Raw genomic sequence first — 15678 nt, 5'->3', positions numbered from 1 at the left:
CTTCAGAAGGAAATAAATAAATAAATAATATTTATTTTATAATAATAAAATAAATATCTCTGTGTGCTTTATCTGCTGTAGTTTCCCTTTTGGGCTCTGTAACTACTATATGAGATTATAGTATTATATAAAATGAATCTTTTTCGGAGGAAGAGATTAAATAGCTGCCTAAATTCTGAACTGCACTTGTTTCTTTTTCCTGCCTTGTTAAATGGCAACTGTGGGAATGATCTTTTTTGAGGATGAGGCTTTAATAGGAGTGTTTATTACACCAATGTTTTTCTAAATGCATGAAGTGGAACTTACACTTAAATTATCATTTGATTAAAAGTGGGATTATGTGAGCTCACAGAAATGATCTTTCTGTGAGGATAATTTCTTTCTGAGCTCTCTGAAGGGAAGCTGGGAGGAACCCTCCTGCAGTTAGCAGAGTCACAGTGTTATTGTAAACCTCCTATCATTTTGAAAGGGTCTTGGGGCAATATTTATTGGAAATACAGTGCTGATACGTGCTTGTGAAGTTACAGTGCACCCATTGCCCTTCCTTTGGCTGGGATGCAAAAATACCTTTAGACTTTTTTTTTTTTTTTTTTTTTGGGTAAAGGTGAGTCTGAATATTGTGATTTTTAAAGACTTTTTATAGGAGTTTAAAGAATTTTAAACTCCTCCACCAGCACTCTGCTGGGTGGGAGTTCCCTGTAGCCTTCTTCTTGACAAAGTCCCACCACTCCACTGCTTTCCCTGTGCTGTTTTAGGAACCTGCACTCCTTTTGCCCCTTCAGGCATGTGGTTTACCAATGCTGTGCTGCAGTGGGACAGGATGCTGTGGAGCCTGCCGAGCCACTTGAACAAGAAACAGCTGCTCTGCCTTCTTTGGCCTCTCTGGTCTCAGAGGTAAGTTGTTTGTCTCCAGGCTCTGTTTAGATGCCATCTTCAGAGCTTCTTCCCTCCCTGAGAAGACCCTGTAGATAGATGCAGGTCTCTGGCATTTCCCCATCCAGCAATACACAGGTGCCTCATGTGCCCCAGGTTACCAAAGCAGAGCTTCATTGCTTCGTGCTGGGAGTTGTGGGGTCCTTTGCCACTGTGCACACTGTGCCTGAAACCCCATCAGGTACCTGTGTCCTGCACATGGTTAATCATCCAGGGGACCAGCCGGCATTTCACAGGCAGCTGGGAGTGTGTACCCTTGCAGCTTGTCATCCACAGCTTGCTGGCTTGTGCTAGGGATGGAGCTCGTGGCAAGCGCAGACAGCTCTCTGGAAAGATATTGGCAGGTTATACCCTTTGAGAACTGTGATTATGCCATGGGCTTTGTAATAAGTCAAATTTGATAAAAATATTATTTTTTATTATGGTTATGATTGGAGAACTAAACAAAATATTTTTGGAGTAGTTATGTCAGTGTTAAGCTGCTTTCCCATGTTAATACCCCATAAAACCCCCCCCACAACATATTCTTTGTTCAGAACCATACATAGGCTGTTGCACAACATCCTTGCTTACTACAGATGAGCTGTATTTTCTATGATTTTTTACTCTCTGTGGCTGAAGCATGAGCATGCATGAGCTAGGGCTGAGCAGGAACCAGCCTGGTGACTGCAGGAGGCTGGAACAGCAGCAGGGTGGCTGGGGAGGGGTGTGCTGGCTCTGCCCGTGGTCACTCCTCTGGGCACACGTCAGGAGCTATGCCTGGCAAAAGGAGCTGGTCTTGGCAAAGGTGCTCCTGCACACCCACAGCAGTTGATGGTTGCAGTGGGAATCACTGGCAAGCACATGATTTCCAATGTCAAAATGACAGCTGGTAGCTTAGGGCATCAGGGAGAGCACAGCAGGGAGGGGATGTCTCTGTGCCCTTGCCAGCTGACCGCCAGTTCTTTGTGATGCCCTTTGGTATGTCCTGGGGCTCTCAGGGTTAGCTGGCAGGAGCTGCCGTTCTCTCCCTGCTGCAGTGGTTGTTCTGGGGGCTTGCTGTGTCATGCTTTCCCCCTCCTCCTCCCTGTAGGACACAGCCCCCTTCCAGTCCTGAGCAGCAGCACTCAGGGAAATGAGAGACTGGCAAGCTGCCATTCAGTGGGGTTATGATGCTGATGTCAACCTAATTGTCCTGATGCTTCAGGGCCAATGATTTCCAGATTTACACCGGAGTATCCCTTGAATTCAATCATGTGCATGGAGCTGCTTTTGCAGGCAGGCAGCAGGCTGTGCTCAGAGTAAGTCTGTGTGGAGCTCCCTAAGTCTGTTATTGAAATTATTTCCCCATTCAGCATAAAAGCACTGAAGTGCTGTGAGCACACTCGGGCATCAAAGGCAGCCCTAGGACCTCACGCAGGCTGTGACCTTGGATGCCACTGGCAGTTTTGCTCCCCTATAAATGCCATAAAGATTGAGGGGCACGGACAGAGTGCAGGAGGATACCAAAATGACCTGCCGTCCCCTTCATGGTGAAGCCTGACACAGGCAGCAGGGCCTTGCTGTGCTTGCAGGAGAACACAGCCATGACACAGGGCTGGGTCTCTCCCTGGGTCCCTCCCTTTGCTCGCTGCTGGGCTGCTTGCCTGCAGGTTTTGAGCACCCTTCAAGCTGGACAAAGCTGCTCTCCCTGCTCCAGAGCTCCCGGTTTGTCTTTGCCGGCTGCTGCTGGCCATGCCAAGCACGGGCAGAGCCCAGGCAGTGCAGATGGAAAGTCCGACAGGGAGTGAACACGTGCTCTGTGCTTCCCTTCCCATCCCCGAGCCACTGCGGTGCAGCTGCCAGCGCAGGACAGCAGCCAGAGAGAGCCTGTGGCTCGGGAGAGGCTGAGCCGAGTTTCCACGGGAGGGTCCAGCAGGCTCTCCTCCAGCTCCAGGCTCCACAGAGGCTCCTCAGCTCTCACTTCCCTTCCCAGGGTGTTGCTCAGGCACAGTCTCAACCCCACAGCCAGAAATGCAGTTCATGTGCTCTGCATATCTTGTTTCTTCCCACCGACCTTCCGAGGACTGGAATCGGCAGCAGCAGAAGGCTCCCAGTGTTTCTCCTGCACGGAGGGCTGTGTGCTCCTCCCCCGGGTGCCATGGGCAGCTGCAAGACAGCCACTTCCAAAACTATCTCCGGGGAGATTTGCAGTGGTGATGGCTCCTCTCAACCCCCTCATCCAGCTGACGTCCCTGTGATGTGCTGCTTTCCTTCTCATCTCTGTATCCCTAACTTCTCTTCCCAAGCCCCATCTCTCTCCATGCCCCACCAGGGTGGCTCTCTGCAGTGGCACAGGACACGCTGGAACTGAAGCAGATACAGAGACACTGAAGGCTGCTGAGACCACCCTTCCATCATGTCAAAGCATTGCTCCACATCTGGATAAATTTCTGCCAGGTTTTCACTGAGTCAAAATGAGGATTTTCCCTTTTCCTTCCTATTCCTGACACAAATATTTCCACTAAAATCTTCTGGAAAAACTCAGCCTCAGTGAAACACCTAACTTGAGGGGAAAAAATCTCAAGATTATTGATTTCAATTGTGCAGCTTCTATAGACACCTGGAAAGGGAAGGTTTGGAGGCAGAAAGCAGGAGGCAGCTGTGGCTGCAGCTACCTGGGAGGCCTGAGAGCAGGGAGGGAGTAGCTGGCCAGGGCCACCAACCAGAGCATGCTGCCTGCATGCCAGCTTGGCTGCAGCTTCATCAGGAATTAAAGTAGAACACTATTGAGTTTCCCTTTCCAACTCCTGCTTTTCAGGGGCACACACAATTAAGTGTTTCGCATATAGCATAGAGCTTGTAGTGCCTTTTGAACGATTTCTTTAATACCAGGCCTGACTTGAAGTAGGTCAACTGAAAAATGAGTAAACTACACTTGCAAAAATGCATTAGGAGCTGCAGTGTGCATAAATCTAACTGCCAGTTAGCAGAGGTCATAACAAATTAGAACTTAAAGTTTTAGATAGAAAAGTTTTCCGGGCTGTGGTCAGTGCAGCAGCCTCTGCCTATGGGCTCTTTGCCTGCCCCAGAGCTGCTCCTCCACCTCACTTGGACAGCTCTGAGAGCAGCTCACAACAAAGCTTTGTGTGTCAGACCTCCCCATCCTTTCTGCTTTTAAGGTTAGATTATTCCATAAAACCTCATTTCTTGGTGCGCTCCTTATAAAAAGGATTAATGTAGCTACCTCTAGCAAGGGACGGGGAGTGCAGACACTCTTGTGAAAGCCAGAACCTGCAGCTTATGTCAATATGGTATTTGGGCACCACCAGATTTTTGAAGTTGGAAGCCTTTGAAATCCTTCCAGCCTTGGTCACTGAAAAGCCAAACTCTCAAGCTTTCAAATCTTGCTCTTTTTCTTTATAATGGGGGTGGGAAGGTATTCGGAGGAAATACAGTTTCAGCAATGAAAATGTAAGCAATTCCTTACTTTCCTTTTAGAGGAAAAAGACAAAACACCCCAAGACCCCAACCTTTCAAATCTATAATCTGAATATACCCAGCCAGAAATGCCAGCAAATCTGTTTCCTTAAGGGTGTTCTTTAGTCTCCAATTAACATTTTAAATACCAAGTCTCCAAGAAAAGAAAAGTAGTTTAATATAAATATGTTGGGTGAGTTGAAATGACAAATACTTTGAAATATGCATTTAAAAAAATAATTAGTGTTTTCTTGTTCTCAGGCTTGTAGTTTCTGGCCAAGCACCTTCAGACTGAAGAAAATCAATTCTTTTTCCTCCTCTCCCTCTCCTCCCACTTAATTTGAACATTATTCTCTTTCCCCAGTGTGGTTCTTGTTCTGCTGTCTGCCAGGCATGCCTCCTCCTCCAAACCCAGACAAAACCTGCAATGGATTTAAAAATAAATGCTTGTTATGCCCTGGCGCCCATGCTCATCCTGTTCTCAGATTCCTCTGGAGGGCAAGAAGCACTTGATTTTCTTTAAAAGTTATTCAAGAAAATGCCTTTACTAAGTGCCTGCCTCTAAACTCCTTTCCAGGTGCTTCTTTTCCTGACAGTATGCACTCTGGGATGCCTAGGCAGGGAAGGTCCTGCAGCACGTGCTGCTGACACCCGTGAGATAAGCAAGTTTAAAGCACTGCGTGTCAGGGCTTGTCTGTGTTGTGCCTGTGCCACTAAGCACAGTCACTGGGAAGTCCTGAGTGTGGCCAAGGGCAGTTGGGGAGGAAGGTTTTTAATTGCTGCCCAAGTCCATGTTATATTACTTTCACCAGAGGTAAGGGTATGTAAGCCTGGAAAACTTCTGTTTGTTGCTGCTGGAGCTTCTTCATGCTTTCACGGTGGCAAAATTCACCCTGGTACCCCAGCCGGGAATGTGAAACACCCACCTTGCTTTGTAACATCCTCTTGTACAGCAGATCCTGCACAATTGCGTGGTACTGACCTATATCTTTAATTCTCCACAAAATCATTGAAGAGAAAGCTATAATAATTCTGCTTCAGGTTAAATTTTAAATTCAGGGAGGGAATTACAGTTGTAGAGAGCCAGAAGTGTAATTTTAAATCTTTATAAAAGAATATTTTGATATCTGCTCATGTTCTCATGCCAAAACTTGTATTTTGGGGCATAATTGTATGAACTACTGAGGCAAAGAAGGAACAGGTAAGACTGTGTCATGAGGCGGAAGTACCTCTGCATCCTCAACAACTCAAGTAGAAGCCAAGGCCTGGCTGGCACTCCATTTCTCAAACTCCACAAATTTCCAGTGGGACTGGAGCAGATGCACACAAAGATGGGCATGAGCCTAGGGCTGCATTCCAAATCATGTGCTGCCACTGGGTTTTCATCCTTGCTTGCTTTTGGGGTTTTCAACCTTGTTAATGGAAAGAGTACTGAGGGTTATGGGTGTGTAGGATCCTGGGAAGAAATAATCCCCCTGCCCAGGAGCTCTGCTGAGGCCTGAGCTGCAGGAGGTGGCTTTGGCCAATTTATGGAGAGAGGAAAATGAATGGGAATATTCTCTGACTTGCCAAGGCTTTGCCACAGGAATCCTTCGCGGGTCTGGAGCTGTTTGGCAGAGCACAGAGAGCCTTCAATCCGTGCACATATCGCAGCAGATGGCTGTGTCTGTGCATTCAAGGCATCTTTCAAAATCATTGCTGTGATGTGACTTTAAACTGATGCTTTTCCTGCTCCCGTTTTTTGGCAGGGTGGGTCCTGCCTGTGTAACAGGAGAGGATTGTCCTGGGAAAGAGCAAGATAATGGGAATGGAAAAGCATCTTTGTTTGAACACAGCAGAATACCTGTCTGGAAAGATAAGAGATTCTGCTGCAATCAGCATGGTCAGGCCTGTGTATAACTAACCTGTCAAGCACAGGACTACAGTCTTCGGGTTTAATTTTGGTTTTAGCATTTCAGAGCCTGTCCCCTGCCTCACTGCCTGGCCCTGCTCTGGGCAGCATGGGCTGGCCTGGATAGCTCGCTTGGGAAAATAATGAATCTTTCCTCTAAACAGGCACAAGGCAGGGTGGTGCAATGCTGATCACAGTTTGGGTAAGTACTAGTCTCTGTTTGCCTATTTTTCTTAGCAACCACCACTTGTAACTCATTCACCACTTCAAAGAGAGAGCAGAGACAGGCATAAAACCCTTGGGAACACCTTTCTTTTTTGCTGTGTGCAAGTTGCTAATTGCTATTATATGTTTAGTCACTTGGACTGTACATAATCAGTAATCAGAGCCATGCAAAATCAGGTTGATAAATACATTATTAGAAGCAAAATACATCCAATATTTGAGTACGTGTTCTTTGGGTATGTGTTCTTTATTTGCACAGGTTATTTCAACAGCAATTTATCCTCTTCTGTTACTCAGCATAACCGTAGCAGCAGAGGATGAAGTAATGATTGTTAATGATGGGTATATTACTGTCCAAGCTGGTGAATCCCACAGTTTTTGTTGCCTATTAAAATTTATCTGTTGAATATTCCTCCACAGGGGCCTGACAGAGAACTGGCCCTTCAAATCCAGGTTACTAACAATCTTGTGCCTGAGCAGAGAGTAAGCTCTACTTAAGATCTAACTTCTTCCATATGTCACTTCCAGATGATCTAAAGAGAAGTGCTTACAGATGCCTGAGCTGAGGAGAACAGCAAGGGAAAGGGCATTACATGCATCCCTCTCATCAGGAAGTTTTGTCACACTGCCAAACCCCCAGAACACTGGAGTTTCCAAGCCCAGTTTCTTTCGCCCTCTAAATCAGCCCAGTGTGCCGTGCAGAAAAGCAGTCTGAGGGGCAGTGTCCTTGACAGAGCGACTACAGCTCACTTATTTTTAATTGAAAATAATGAACCAAATGTTCTGCATATGAGAGGAAACCCAAAACGCTGCTGCTGCTGCAGGGCCAGACCTGCCACTGGTGGAGTGGGACCCCATGTTGCTTGGGACACTGTTCTCCCCTGGAGCTGCTTGCTGTCCCCCTCCCTCCCGGCACATTTTCCTTGGGCTGCAGTAGGGCTGGGCATTTGTGTTCCAAACCTTTGCCAACCCCATCCTGCACTGCTTCACTGCTGACCCTAATCTCAGCAGCGGGTGACTCAGCCCTTCTGTGGGGCTGCTCCTTCTGCCCCCTTCCCTCTTCCTGCCTGACCTCCTGGGCACTCACATGTGCTTCACTGGTGCATTTTGGTTTGTGTGCTTCTTTGGAGTCAGAAGAAGAGTAAGCAGAAAAATAGCTGCTGTAAGAAGTTACCTGACTTGTTCTTTTCTGTGTGGCTTGGCTGCTGTCCCAGCTCGCCAGAGCAGGCTCAGCAGTGCCCCAGCCTCCCAAGCTCTGGCATCTGGTTGGAGAGAGGTTTGCCTGTGGTAATGTGCTCAATGGCTCTCAGTCTAAGGGCTGAAAAATGCAAAACACCCTGGAAAAACTGCAGGCCTTGGGTACTTAACTCTTTGGTGGTCATGTAACAAGCAGCTAATAACTGTGGAAACTTGAATGTTTCTTTTTTTATTGCTGATTTGAGAGAGAAGTCAAATCTGACTTCCCAGCCTAGAAAATCAGTGTCGATGACTTTTCTTCTCTGCATAAGATACTACCATTTACTTCCCTCTTTTTGCTCCATTTCAGGTTTAATATCCTAGAATTTATTGATTTACAATTTGATACATTAGAGAGTTACCAGTTTTCAGATCCTAGCAAGGATTAATCTGTGAAGACACTGCCCCACAGACACACTTTCAGGGAGAATTGCTGTGTTAACTTGCAGAGTCACGTGTTGTATATCAGCACCATTTGCAGTGAGACTTATCTCAGGTGACAGCATCTCCCGCCTGCAATATGAAAGACATCCACAGACTTGTGTCACTAAGTAAAGGAGACAGAAAAGCTGAAAAGTGCCCTAACCTCTCTACTGCTAATGTCTGGCAACAAGCTAGGGGATGGGCCGGGGGGAACGGGCTGCCCAGGCTTGAGGCAGCATTCCTACCCTGTGCATCCCTGGGCAGAGGTAGAGGGGGCACCTGGTGCAGGGAGGTTGTGCCAGGACTACAAACCTTGGGAGAACTTCCAGGTCCAGTTAGCAATATGAATTCTGGTGCATAATTTTTATGCCCCTGAAGGTATAGGGGGCATAATAACATGTGTTAGAAAAGCACGTTAGAAGTTCCAACAAATGTACAGGGTGTGCATTCCATGAACACCTTAGCTGTTGTCTGTGTGGAAATGCACAAGCTCCTCTGTGAACTTCAGCTGATCTTTGGTCCTTCCTCTAGCAATCCAGTACATTGTTTAATTTTTTTGGACAGTACCCACATCACTGACAGACACTTCATAAATACAACTAAATCCATCCTGGCAGGCTTCATCTCTAATTTTACAATGTGGTTTTCTGTGTCAGATGACTACACTTTATCCTAACTGTTTTAAAAACAGCACCAAGCATGGTTTATTCTCCTATCAGTCATACATTGTGCATTCAAAATAACCAACTCTGCTTCACAGCTGTACAGTGCACCTGAAGCAGCAGGTGAGGTGCTTTAATCCAAGATTCCCATTATGAAGATGGTGCAATCAATCCATCTGACTTCTTAATACCTCTGTGTGGGTTTTTTCCCCTCTGTGACTGGAAGTGACTCATTGCAACTTCCCTGAATGGCTCTGGAGAAGCAGCCTGCTTATCTATGATGCTTGTCCCGCTTCTGTTCCCCTCAGAGGGTGAGTGATGGGCCTGTACCTGCATAGCTTATCCTAAATCTGGCTGTAGGGACAGGCAATGGTGTGGAGCTGCTGTGCCCTCCCAGGAGATTGGCCTGGGCCAGCCTTGGCACTGAGGAGCTGTTGGAAGAGATGCTGCATTTGTGGTTGGTCTCTTGGTGCTCAGAGAGTCAAAGGTTTTACTGGGTCTTTTTTACTGTGTTCTCCTTTGCTTCCCAGGAATGCTCTCCTTTGGCGAGCAGAATTGTTCAGAAACAGCTGGAGCTGCTGGGTGAGAAGAAAACCCTATCAGCAATTGATTTGAATGGGAATAACAGACAGTTGTTGATGGGAGGTCAAGGTTATGGTACGTCATGTCTAACAGTTGTTTATCTTCTATAGTTCTTTCAGAATGTTTCCTCACTGTTGTTTTGGGTTTTTTTAATGGAAAATCTGGGGGTGGTTCTTTCCTTTCTGCTTGTAATCTCACAGTTTAGTTAAACCCACAAAAATGCTGAGAGAAATTGCTTAATCCCACAGAAGTCTGTCATCATCTCTCAGCTTGATATAAATTTTTGTTTGATTTTTGAGGAAACGGTTGTTTAGAGTGTTTCTCAGGTTGTGACAGAAGATGGTATCTGTATGTGTTATGGAAAGTTATTTAATAAGTACAACTGACATATTGCGAAACTGATGCTCTGCACGTTCAGCTTTTAGGCACAGGTTAAGGAAATGTCCTAGAGAGTCTGGCTCAGCAGGCTCCATGTGCTGTCTTGGGCTAGCACAGGTTTCAGCACACATCACTCCTAGGAGTCCATGTCTGTGAGGCTCTTGCTTTCTGCTCTGTTATGCCTTTATATATCAGAGGTCCTGCTCTCAGTGCAAAGATCAGCTTCCAGACTTTATGGCATTGGTGCAGCCTGCTCCACAGGGGATACTCACTCTGTTCTGCCTTTTTACTTCTCCTAAAATCACCTTTTTCAAAGTGCAGATTGTGTTCTGAGTGGTTGCAGGTTTAGCAATTACCTGTCTATGCACTTGGCAGGACAATATCCGTAGCAGAACAAAACAGGTTTATAGGTGTATAAAGGCCCTGACTTACCAGAGGAGTTGTTGGTAAGAATGCTTTTTTTTGGCCGAAATGTCCATGATTCAGCATCCATCACTGATCTCTGGAAGTCATCATCATACCTGTCAAACAAATTTTTTTCCAACTCACAAGCAAAAGTTTTTTCCCAAAGTGTTTTTCCATTCAGGTTTTTTTCCTAAACTGCTGTTGTGTACAGAGCCTTTTAATTAGATCTTTCTTACAAGTATGCTAATTTATTAAAAGGACATTATCCTTTTAATATGGAATAAGCACCATATCCCTTTGCCTGAGCCTTCCATCCTTCCAAAAGACCTGCTTTTAACTGTGGCAGGTATTTGAGTTCAAGTCATCACCTAATCTAGAAAAATGAGGTGATCTTGTCCATAGCACTTATATCCTTATGCTTGTACTTCAGACTCACAGCTGACACTGAACTGAACTTGCTATTGAGTTCTCTATCTAGCAGCCTGAAAACATCTGGTCTCTTGTGACCAAACTGAATAAGAAGCAAAACTCAGGGTTTCGTGTTTTTGTTTTGGGGCTTTTTGTTGGTTGGTTGGGAGGGTGGGGTTTTTTTGTTTACAAGTTTTAGTAGAAATTCTGAGAAACTTCTGTAACTTTCATGTTCTGAATGTGGTCATGGACCCTCCTTGGTATAGCAAAACACCCCTGTGCTTGTGTAACAGGTTTCCCGTGCTTTTTCCCAGCTGAAGCTCTGATGACAGTAAGGCAGCGTGGTGTGGAGTACTAGGCTGGAAAGCCACCTCCTGACTGGAAAGCCTGTGTGTCTTGGTGGCAGAGGCTGTACAGAACATTGATCTGGCTGGGAGGTTGCCCTCACTATTTCCTGAGATAAATATGTGGTTTTAGTAAAACACAGTGTTTCTTTTTTTTTAAGAAAGAAAGATCCAACACTTGATTTGGAGGAGCAGGGCAATTCAATTCTCTGTCAAGGAAATCAGGAGGAGACACTTCCTCATGGGAAGTTTTCCAACATGGGAAATGTTGATGAAATGCTGATACTTGTCTGCTTTTACAACAGTGGCTGCGGGCCAGCGCTGTGGCTAAACCTCAGTGGCTGAGCAGTGTCCTGTGAGGGATTCACTGCCACTGGGGCAGGTGCTCTGCCAGGAGCTCCTCACACACTGCAGGGAGGAGCAGGGGGCCTCTGAACAAATTCTACAGCTGCTCATCTCAGCAGGTACATGTGGCTGATTCCCCACAAAGGGAGGTTTAAGCCAAGAATGTTCTGAGCTCCCACACTTCAAGGGAGGTTGCAAAACCATGACCTTTTATGTTCTGCTTTAGGACAAAGCCAACCAGAGTTTCAAATGGGAAAACCCAGGGATTCTCGAACCATCACCCGTGGCCTACCTTAAGGTGTTGTAAGTCAGGCTTAATAGCACAGATACACAGTGGCCCTAGAGACAGCCAAAATATTTTACAAGGATTGCAACAGAAATGGCCAGGGCAGATTGTTCTTCTGTCATCAGCTCTGCCTCAAACAAAGCACTGCGATTTTAAATGAAGAGAAAACACGTGGGTTTGGAAGATAGGACATTTCAATATGTTGGCTAGGGACAGCAGCACAGCTCTGACTCCTCCTCTGCAGAGTGTTCCCACCTTGCAGAGCATTGCAGCAATAAGCTGTATTTAATCACCACCTCTGCCCCCATGAACATGGCCTTGCCTGGGGCTGCCAGCTCGCTGCAGTCCCTGGCCGAGGTGGAAGGGATTTCCCCTGCACTGTGGGGCTACATGGCTGGGCAATAGGGGCATGGGACAAGTGACAAGCCAATGCTAAACCATGGGTTGGAAGAGTGTAAGAACCAGAATATCACTGACTTGCTTGGAAAGGTGTGGGATCAAGCAATGGCATCCCAGCTTGTTCTCTGTGTGACAGGGCTGCTGCTGGACAGTAGGTAAAGACTGAGCTTTTCTGCCCAGTGCTAAAAGCAGAAAATGACTCTTCATTGTTTCCCTGTAGTTGTTCTGAGCTGTTGTTGTGTTGGCTGTGAGTGTTGTGAGGTTTCACTGGGGACTTTGCAGCACTGATGTATTCCAAAACAACCTCGAAGGTGTTTGCTACAGCTCAGAGGAGCTGCGTTACAGTATACTGTTGGGTTATTTTGCCTTAGTAGTAATTCTACACCTGGGTCATAAAAGACAAGAAACTTGATCCAGTGGGTGAAAAGAAGACCCCCACCATCACCCCACTCATATTCCACTTGGAGGGATGAATAGAAATGAAGTTTTGCACAGCAAATGAAGTAAGTTCCCACATGGAGGGTTAACATCAAGTTGAAGCCCTACTGATTTCTCTTGAAAATTCCTTAGGAAGACCAGTTGCAGACAGCTCTTAAAATTAACTTCACTTGCAGCATCTTATAAAATCATGTGATAGATGAGGAATGTGTCCCTTTTGCCTGTATCATTCTGCCCTACTTCAGCTCCTTTCTCTTGCAAAGTCTGTCTTTTGCAGTATGTCTTAGCTTTATCTAAGGGCTCCTTCTCAAATCTCCATTGTTTCCACCTAGTTATGTGTGGAGAAAATATTATTCAACACAGCCTGAAAAATGAGAATAACAAATGACTCATCTGAATGGTTTCTGACCATTTGGGTTTTGGTTTTGGTTTGGGTTTCTTGAATTGAGTTAAAGTAGTCCCAGCTTGTGCAAACTCTTGTGAAAAAAATGCAGTCAGCATTAAATGTCACAGTCAGCAAACATCACTACAAGGCTGGTGGTGGTGATGGTAAAATCCTGGCAGAAGCCAACCCCGACTTACCATTGGTGTTTGTTCAGCAGGTGCTCCTCCCTGCCCTGTGCAGTTAGAATTAACTCCCCTGTGCCTTCCCAGTGGTGTCTGTCTCATGCCAGGTGTAAAGCCAGGAAGCTGTGGGGCAAAAGCTAAGGCAATAGCTTCTTCTGGGGACTCTGGTGTCAGGGGCTGAGAGGCTGAGAATGAAACACAAGATGAATCCACTGAATCATCTGCCCTGGGAACTCTGTGCACAGTCACTGGCTTCTGGAAATTGTTACAGCTGTTAATTTCCCAGGACAATCCCTTGGCGCAGTTCCTGTGCCATGACAGGAAGCATTTGCAGTAAATTTAGGCAGGAGATTAATTGCCTGTACTTCAAATCAGCAGGACCAGAGGTGTGACCAGGATGACCAGTGCATGGGCACCAGGGTCTGGGCACACGGGCAGCACGGCAGGGATGGGGATCATTCCCGATGGACACTGGTCCCTGTGGCACCCTCGCAGCTTCCTGGCAAGCTGCGTTTACCTGGTGTTGAGAAGGGAGCAACTCTACCCCACACTCCCCTCCTGACACTAGATAAAGAACTGAAACTTCTGGCAGCAGTTTTTGATGGGCTCCAGCTGCACCTCTGAGGGTGAGTGTTTGTCTTCAGGGCCCGAGCAATGGACTTCAGACTGGGCTCACCCAAAGCTGTGCTCCTGGTAAGAGAACATGGATAAACTCCAAGGCTTTGTGCACCAAGGAGGTTGTTAGCAGCAAGGAAATGAAGGGGAAACTAAACCTCATGTTTTCAGAACAGATGAAAAATCCCTCTGTGATCCCAGATCCAGGGTTGGCTGTACCCTCACACTGAACAGGAGGAAGGAGGAATAATTTCCTCAGGTCTCTTTTTGTGCCTGTTAAATAATTAATATCACCCTAGCTTAAGTTTGAGCACTGGAAAACCCTGGGTTGCATTTAGGCCAAAGAAAACATACTTTTGCTATTAAAAGCATGCTCTCATTTTATCTCGTCAGCCTATGAATTTCTTGCAGACCACACTAACATTTACAAAAGGGAGTTTCTCTCTTCTCTCTTTTCCTTACATGCAACTATTTACTTGGCCAAAGATAAGGGAAAGTTTCTGGAGAACACCTGATCTCACTGGAGAGTGATGTCCCTTTCTGGGTATGGAGTGTAAAAAACTTCTTTTTGCTTATTGCAGCTTGTGACATCCTCTGGAACAGCAACACCCCCGAGACAGCACCAAGGGATCACCTGGGGGGCTGCAGGTTCCTCCACCAGACTGGCTGGGGGTTATCTGGACCTGGTGCTGGGCATCCCCAGTAAAGTGTTTGAGCTGACAATAGGCAAGACAGATGCCACTGTGGGGAGGAGAGAACCACCCTGTTATGAGGGGACAGGAAGGAAATCTACAGCTACCACCAATAACACAAGGGCAGCAATAAGGAAATGACTTGGTGAATCAAGCCTTTCAAACTGAGGTGCTCAGAATTAGATACATAGTGCAGCAACTTGATTTGGAATGAGTGACAGTCCTGGTTCTCATTAGACTTTCTGTGTGGGACTGGCCCTTGCCATCCAAATCTGAAAGCTGGAGACTGGCCAGAGAAGTGGGGTGAGGCAGGTGGAGGCAGCTGAGCCAGCCCAGCAGCCAGGCAGGAGAAGGAGAGGAAGGGCCTTCAGAGTACAGGACAGAAACCTGAAGCCTCTCCACGAGGAGCAGCACCTTAGCCTGTGCACAAGAGTGATGCTGCCTCTCCACAGGGACCTTGGGGGATGGATGTAGTGGGGAGAGAGGGAAGGGGCTGGAGCAAGAGCTAGTAATGCACTACAAAGGGGATTGGGCTGTGGAAACAAACTGTTATGATTAGATTTTACTTGGTTTGAAGAAAATATTCCCATTCCATTCCCATTTCTGGTAACAGCTGGGCCATCTGCAGGTTCTGCAGCAGGTTGTGTTTACCAGCATCCTGTCGCCTGTCTACTCTCACCTGTGTTTATGGCAGAAGAAGAGAGCAATGCTAAGGAGAGACACAACTTTTAAAAGACATGTGTCTCCAGGTCTCTTACTCCCAGACCTCTGATGGGAATATTTTCTATGTTTTTCAGGTGAACAGCTGTTGCAGATAGCCCTTGATACCCTAGCTGCTAATTTAGCAAGCAAAATCGAGCTGCTCACTCCCCTTAGCCCCAGGAAAGTTGTCACAGAAGGCTCTCAGCATGTTGCTGGTGCTGGGAAGAAGCTATCCTTCTTTTGATTGTTGTTTTCTCCTGCAGTATTTCAGCTGGGAACATCCTTGACCTGCTATCCTAAACAAAGAGGTCCTGTGGTTTTCCAGCACACTGATGAAAAGCAAAATCTGCATGGCATCCCTAGGGGGACTGGGGAAGCTGCAGCAGCAGCCCGAGCAGGTAAACCCAGATTTTCCCACTTACATAGAACACGGAACTAATTACAGGAAAGGGCAAGGCAGGAGTGAGGAGCCTGCTGTGCTGCTGCACCCCAGCAAGGCTCCCCAGGCAGGAGCCCGGTGTCATCTCGGGTCTGCTCCCCACTGGGGTCCTCACAGCTTACTGGTGACCAGCTGGGACAGGCTCAGGGCCCACTGCTGTGGCATCCTGCCCGCCCTGCCCCGGGACTGAGGGCAGATCCAGTGTGGCACAGGGTTATTGCAGGGCTGAGGAGAGCTCTCCATGGCTCGTGCTGCCTGCTGCACCCGCTG

General features: G+C 46.8%; 1 long non-coding RNA gene across 1 annotated transcript in view; it reads left to right on the top strand.

Annotated features, from left to right (window-relative positions):
- Positions 1 to 806: 806 nt before the first annotated feature.
- LOC125330963 overlaps positions 807 to 15678 on the top strand; it is a 39125-nt gene continuing 24253 nt past the window's right edge. Inside the window, exons 1-2 of the long non-coding RNA XR_007205791.1 lie at positions 807 to 894; positions 9339 to 9465. This is a non-coding gene — a long non-coding RNA (uncharacterized LOC125330963). The remainder of the gene's footprint in view (positions 895 to 9338; positions 9466 to 15678) is intronic.

Source organism: Corvus hawaiiensis, chromosome 10, assembly GCF_020740725.1.
Source record: "Corvus hawaiiensis isolate bCorHaw1 chromosome 10, bCorHaw1.pri.cur, whole genome shotgun sequence".
Classification (NCBI taxonomy): domain Eukaryota; kingdom Metazoa; phylum Chordata; class Aves; order Passeriformes; family Corvidae; genus Corvus; species Corvus hawaiiensis.
Note: the sequence above shows the minus strand (reverse complement) of the source record. Positions and strands in the feature narration are given on the sequence as shown.